General features: G+C 46.4%; 1 pseudogene; it reads right to left on the bottom strand.

Moving 5' to 3' along the window:
* Positions 1-2,880: 2,880 nt before the first annotated feature.
* Positions 2,881-3,488, bottom strand: LOC107110650 (annotated as a pseudogene).
* Between the last annotated feature and the right edge of the window lie 3,615 nt (positions 3,489-7,103).

Here is a 7,103-nt window from a genome sequence, read left to right as displayed (position 1 = left end):
AGGAGAGAAGGAGAGAAGGAAGGAAGGAAGGAAGGAAGGAAGGAAGGAAGGAAGGAAGGAAGGAAGGAAGGAAGGAAGGAAGGAAGGAAGGAAGGAAGGAAAGAAAGAGTAATCCAATGAACACTCTTCACCTGCTTGTGAGCAGCCGAGGTGCTCAATGAAAAACTGGCTTACTGCTCACAACCAGCAAGCAGAATACGGGTTGCCAGCTCCGGGTTGGGAAATAACTGGAGATTTTGGGGGTAGAGCCTGATGAATGTGGGGTTTAGGGAGGGGAGGGACTTCGATGGGTTATAATACCACAGAGTCCACCTTCCAAAGTGGCCATTTTCTCCAAGTGAATTGATCTCTGTTGCCTTGAACTCAGTTGTAATCCCAGGAGATCTCCAGCCACCACCTGGAGGCTGGCAATGCTAGAACGGAACAACAGCCAAGCTAGTGGGTGTGTGACTATCCCTAATTCCAACTGAAAAATTTCTACTCAAAGTTTCCACTTTCCACCAGTCACTGACCATCTTGGTGGCTTTAGGAAGGCTTTCGGAGTCTATATAGTAGAAAGACTAAAACTTCAGTAGCACCTTAAAGGCTAACAAAAAAGAAATGAGTTTGGGTATGAGCTTTCATGAGTCACTGCTAACTTCCGTCTATGTGTCCTATATATTGGAAAGTGGAGTGATTTTAGATGCCAAATGACATTAGCAGGCAAATGACAATAGCAGGTGTGATTGGATTAGGTGTGATATGCAAAGAGGTAGTAGGCACAGAGAAATCAGCATTGGTAATGAGACAGGAAACCTAGGTCTTGATTCAGTCCAGGTGGATGCATTGTCTTGAGCTTCATTATCAGCTGCAATTCAGCAGTCTCTCTTCCTAATCTCCCTTTGAAATGCCTTTGTAAGAAAACTGCTACTCCTAGGTCAGCAACTGAATGTCCTGAAAGGTTACAAAGTTCCCCCACTTGTATTTGAATGTTGTGGTTTTTTAATGTCAGACTTCTGTCCATTTATTCTTTGTCGCAGGGACTGGCCTGTTTGTCCGATGTAGAGGGCAAAAGGGCATCGCTGACACGTGATGGCATCAATCACATTAGAGGATGAGCAGGAGTAGGAACCTGAGATGGTGTGGCTGATGTTGCTGGGTCCACTGTCGGTGTTACTGGGTTCTAGATGAGAGCAAACTTGGCATCTTGGTTTGTTGCAGGCCTTGGTGCCAGAGTCCATGGGACTGCTAAGTAGTTTATCATTGCGGGTGAGAAGTTGTTTTAGGTTAGCAGGCTGTCTGTAAGCGAGAAAAGGTCGGGGGGGGCCCAGTGCCTGTGTGAGGGCAGGGTCACTCTCCAGCGTGGGTTGTAGGCCATTAACAACGCGTTGAACTGGCTTGAGTTGTGAGCTGTAGGTGACCACCAGTGGTGCGCTGTTGTCATTTTCTTCAGGCTTGTCTTGTAGCCAGCTGTCCCTGGGTATCATTCTGGCCTTTCCAATCATCTTACTCGCCATATCAGGAGGATATTGTAGTTGCAGAAAATGACACTCACTTGAAGGATCTGCAACACGCATTTTTGACAGACAAACACAGCGATCCATCTGGGGTCTATATAGTGTGTTACACACCCCGTTACCTTCCTCCTGACTGGCATAAATGGAATAAGTTATGAAAATGGAAAGGATATAGAACAATCCATTTAAAAACAAAGGCGTTTTGTAAGTCTGCACTATTTGCCTAATTGATGCAGGACAGAGGACAGTTTGTTGAATTTTTAGCGTGGAATATTCACAGCTCTGGCCTTAAGCTGCAGACAATATCCAGATGCAGAAGGTTACAGAAAGCACTGGAATTATTCAAGCCTGTCTGAAGACCCTGCAGGACAGCCGTCGACAGCGGAGACGGCTGCTGTCCCCGCTAAACAATGCCGCCTCCCCAAGGCACACTTGCATCTAAAAAGAGAAAGAAAATCCTGTCTCCTGGGCTTGCTGCCCATTTGGAATGCTTTGTGGAAATTTCTCTTCGATTCATGCTGTTCTAGGCAATCCAAACACCCCTAGGTGTTTTTTTTTACTGAATTCATCTTTGGATTTTGCCAGTGTGCAAATTGGACCTGCTAATCTTTATCTCAAGCCATTTCTGCAGTCTCACACTGGGTTTTCTTATAAACTGTACTTACTTTTCAGACAGATCAAGATGAGTAGCTGTGTTAGTCTGTAGCGGCAGAAAAGAGTTCAGGTCCACCTTGAAGACTAACAAAATCTGTGGTAGGATATGAGCTTTTGTGATACCCGAAGAAATAATTGAAGAAGTGAACAGTGACTCACAAAAGCTCATACCCAACCACAAATTTTGTTAGTCAATGTATAGAATCACAAACTCATCTGTGATTCTATACATTGAGACCAGATTGATGTAGTAGCTAAGAGCGCGGATTCTAATCTGGGAGAACCCGATTTGATTCCCCACTCCTCCACATGCAGCTGCTGGTGTGACCTTGTGTCTGTCATAAATTCTTCCAGGGCTGTTCTCTCAAGGTCAGTTCTCTCAGAGCTCTCTCAGCCCCACCTCCCTCACAGGGTGCCTGTTGTGGGGAGGGGAAGGGAAAGGGATTGTAAACTGCTCCTTTGGGTAGTGAAGAGTGGGGTATAAATCCAATCTCTTCTTCTTCTTCTGACCATGAGCTGTTACACGAACCGCATTTCAACTAAAATATGACCTTAGGGCAGTTAGGACTTTGTTAACTACAGTTCCAGTGAGTCGCTAGCAAAAGTATTACTAGAACTTATTAAAAATCTGTAGATTAAATGGGAGCCCTTTGAAAATATATATAGTTATTGCACACAGAATAAATAAAAAGGTTTTGGATCTTCCTCACTTCATGGCTCCAGAGGAAACCTAGAATACCCAGAACAATGAGCCCAAGGCCTTTCCCGTTGCTGCTCTAGCAAGCAGGCCCCCAGGGCAAGGTCTCCATCACTACCCCGGTGCCATTCTCGAATGATGACATGGTTTGTAGAAGTCTGGCCATATATGTCTGTCCATTGGAAGGTCCCTGGAGGTGGATACGCACCATTGTATTGTGGATAGCCTTAAACCTCCGGCGATGGTGTGGCATAAGCTGTGTATGGAGGGGGAACTGAAGAGATCGCAGAGTCATCCTATGTCACCTCAGAACCAATACAGACCCCATTTGTTCTGGAATCTCGGAGAGCAATTTTCCAAGCCAAGCAGTCATCAGCACTTTCCGCACAGAGGAGGCTGAGAGCGCCTTCCCATCGAATCTGCAGCAAGCGGTCTCCAGGCCTGCCCTCAGGAAGCTGCAACTCTCGGCCTGCCTTTCCCACTCTGACACTGATGCAGTCAATTTTCATGTGGATTCTGTCTTCCAGATCCTGCCGGTGATCACCGTCATAAAACGGTAAGTGACCCCGAGACCACAGATCAAACCAATTCTTCTTCCAGCACCGTAATATAGTACTTTGCCGGAGCAGCCAGCCGCTTCTCACCAATCATAACCAGGGGTCATTTCGTAGAAAAGGAGGTGCAGGAGCTCATTAGCATAACACATTAGCATAACTTATTTGCATAGGCCACACCCCCTGACATCACCGGAAGTTTGTCAGAAGGCAACACCCACCGCTCAGGCTCCACTGGACGGTTTTGGATTGCTAGCTATTGCAGATCTGTCCTCACAGAGGAGGGAGAGCTTGTACCTGAACAAAACTTGGTCTTAAAGGTGTCACTGGACTGTTTTGCACTGGATTGCTAGCTATTGGGGGGGATGCGCAGATCTGCCGTCACAGAGGAGGGAGAGCTTGTACCTGAATAAAACTTGGTCTTAAAGGTGCCACTGGACTGTTTTGGACCGGGGGGGCAGAGGGGGGCTCTACAATTTACCTGGCTGCTTCTTGCTCTGACTGAGGGCTGCTGGGAGCAGGGAGTGGGGCTTGTTGCATGTGCCCGCCCCCTTGGGCTCTTTACTGCCGGAGCTCTGCTCCTGCAGGAAATGACCCCTGAAACTCTGTTGCACTTTGTAAAACATGTACAAAAGGCAACAGTTCCTGCTTTTGCTTTCCCCCTTGTTAGCTGTGAGAGGATGAAAATCATACACTACTCTCTCTTGTTAGTCTTTAAGATGCTACTGGACTCTTCTCCGAGTTGTGTGTCAATGTATGTCATACATTGTTTGTACATATATTATATATACACAATAGAAAATCATTGAACATACAGATGCTGTATAACCTGTGTATTAAATACAATGCACACACAGAATACAAATAAATCTACAAAACCAACCACAAAACGTGGAAATGAAAGAGGGAACATTTGCCCATCTGTGGTAAGAAGAAACGGTAAGGCCATTTCTGAAGCTGTCTCATAGTACGTAATATATGGAATATTCAGCCATATAAATTAAATGTAGGGGAAGGAGAGTATTTATATGCAGAAGTACAAAGTTATTACATAGCCAAGTCACAGTTCACTAACAAGGGCTGAGCTGACAGCAAAGTAATTTTACACCTCAAGTGGCACGGCGGAGGTTGGCCATAAAACTTACTGTATTTCCCTATAATTAGGAAGAAATGAAATAAAACGGGCTCATCTGAGATGTCACCATCGGAAAAAAGGTGACATGTCAGAATTAGGCATGGGGGGAGGGAGTTCCAACACATATAATGATGACTTTTTAATGACAGGGTTTTTTTATGAGGTTGTAGCAAGACTCGGTCTAGGAGCCCGAAGACACTGCCGAGATCGATAGATTTAAAGGAGATGGGATAACCTTTGTCCAAAAGAGCTCAGAGGCAAAGAGGCAAGAAGCAGCCGGGTGGATGCGTGACGGGCGAGAGGGGAGAGAATATTTCGTTTCATGCTGCTAGTTGACAGTCAGACAGAAGACGGTGGCCGGCGATGTGAGGACTGTCGGCAGAACCATGTATGACAAAAGCCACTGTGGGAAAAGACACATTCTTCCAGGATACGGAGAACCACCATTGCTTCAACCCCTCACGGCTTGGCTGCCGGATGAATGCTGGGATGGAGGAGGAGGAGAGTGTTGGTCCCAATCCAGAAATTCTAGAGCAGGTACAGGCGCTTCCATGCATCTCCTCCAGTGTTGAGGGGAATGGGGCAACACAATCAGCACCAAGTTCCACTGCGTGCTTCAGAATCCAGTAGGCTAGTTAGCAAATTCTGTCCCTTATGTCTTATATCTGAGGGTCGGCTCCAGTATAGGTGCAAAAATCCACACAGTAGTCCAGCCACAAGTATAATTTAGGGCTCTGCAAACTCTAAAAATCTGATTTGTAAAACAACACTGGCGGCGGCAGCTGCTGTTGCTGCCACTACTACTACTATTATTATTAGGGGATAAAATGATAATCTGGGAGTAAAAGAATATATAAAAATATTAAGAATGGCCACTCACCAAAAAAGGCATTCAGGGTCGCCACAGCAACCCAAATGGCTTGACTCGCTTTCAGAAAAAAAAACCCAGAAATGATGTCAGTCCTCTTTAGGAATCACTCTCTGTGGTTTTACTTTAAAATTCCCCATGATCCCTACAGCGGATTGACATCACTTCAGGGCTGCCCATGGAAGTGACTCCAGTCCTCTCTATAAAACACCAAACTGTCACATGTGGGTCACGTGACCTGGGGGGAAGATCATGTTGTATCAAATACGAGTACAGGAGATCTAGGGGGAGACAAATCCGTGCATCCAGGCGTGGCCCTGTGTGACATCTGTATGTGATTTGCTCAAAAGCACAACAGAAAAGTCAATTCCATGCCAAGGCTGCACAAAGACAACAACTCCATTGGATTCTGGAAAACAGGGGTCATTTCCTGCGGGAGCGCACAGGAGCGGAGCTCCGGCAGTAAAGAGCCCAGGGGGCAGCCCTCAGTCAGAGCAAGGAGCAGCCAGGTAAGTTGCAGTCTCCCCCCCTCCCCCTTCAGGTACAAGCTCTCCCTCCTCTGCGAGAACAGATCTGCACGTCCCCACCCCCAATAGCTAGCAATCCAGAACAGTCCAGTGGAGCCTGAGCGGTGGGTGTTGCCTTCTGACACACTTCCAATGATGTCAGCGGGTGTGGCATATGCAAATGAGTTATGCTAATGAGCTCCTGCACCTCTTTTTCTACGAAATGACCCCCGCTGGAAAATAAACTAGTTATGTCCACGAATTGAATTTACATATGTTGGCTTGGCTTGGAATAATGTATTCTGTTTCTGATTCTCACTGGAAAGAGCCACGGAAGGCGACAAAGCTCTGTCACCCTGGCTTCTGGACACCCCCTCTGAGTATTCATCCAATTGGCTTACAAAGAAAGGAATTCTTAGGGTGCTCTGTTCTGTAACGAAGCATTTGGATAACTTAAAAAAAAGCAGAGTGATGGAATATCTTCTACAAAATACACGGATAACGTCAGGGCTATTTTTGGGCAGGAACGCACAGGAACGGAGTTCCGGCTGGCTCCCGAATTGGCCACGCCCAGCAGGAACTCATTAGCATAATAGGCCACACCCAACAGCAGGAACTCATTAGGATTGGCTACATTAGGGGTGTGTGGCCTAACATGCAAAGGAGTTCCTGCTACAAAAAAAGTCCTGGGTTTTGACAATAAAGTAAGCAGAATAAGAAGCAGAATAAGAAGCAAAAGGTGGGTGTGGCTGGATGACCACACTTCTGGTAACATGGGGGTGTGGCCTAATATGCAAATGAGTTGTGCTGTCAGGGGTGTGGCCTAATATGCTAATGAGTTTTTGCTGTTGGGTGTGGCCTATTGTGCTAATGAGTTCCTGTTGGGCTTTTTCTACAAAAAAAGCCCTGCATATAGTTACAACAAGATGACACACCATGACAGTTCATATAGGTCTTCTAAGTGTATAGAGAAGAGAAGAGATTGGATTTATACCCCGCCCTTCACTACCCAAAGGAGTCTCAGAGCGGCTTACAAACTCCTTTCCCTTCCCCTCCCCACAACAGACACCCTGTGAGGTAGGTGGGGCTGAGAGAGCTCTGACAGAAACTGCTCTTTTTTCAAGAACAGCTCTTATCAGACTACGGCTTGCCCAAGGTCATCCAGCCAGGTGCAAGTGGAGGAGTGGGGAATC

This window comes from Gekko japonicus, unplaced genomic scaffold (assembly GCF_001447785.1).
Source record: "Gekko japonicus isolate JY-2015 unplaced genomic scaffold, Gekko_japonicus_V1.1 scaffold3965, whole genome shotgun sequence".
In the NCBI taxonomy this organism is placed as follows: domain Eukaryota; kingdom Metazoa; phylum Chordata; class Lepidosauria; order Squamata; family Gekkonidae; genus Gekko; species Gekko japonicus.
The sequence above is the reverse complement of the archived record's forward strand: the minus strand, read 5'-3'. Positions and strand labels throughout refer to the sequence as shown.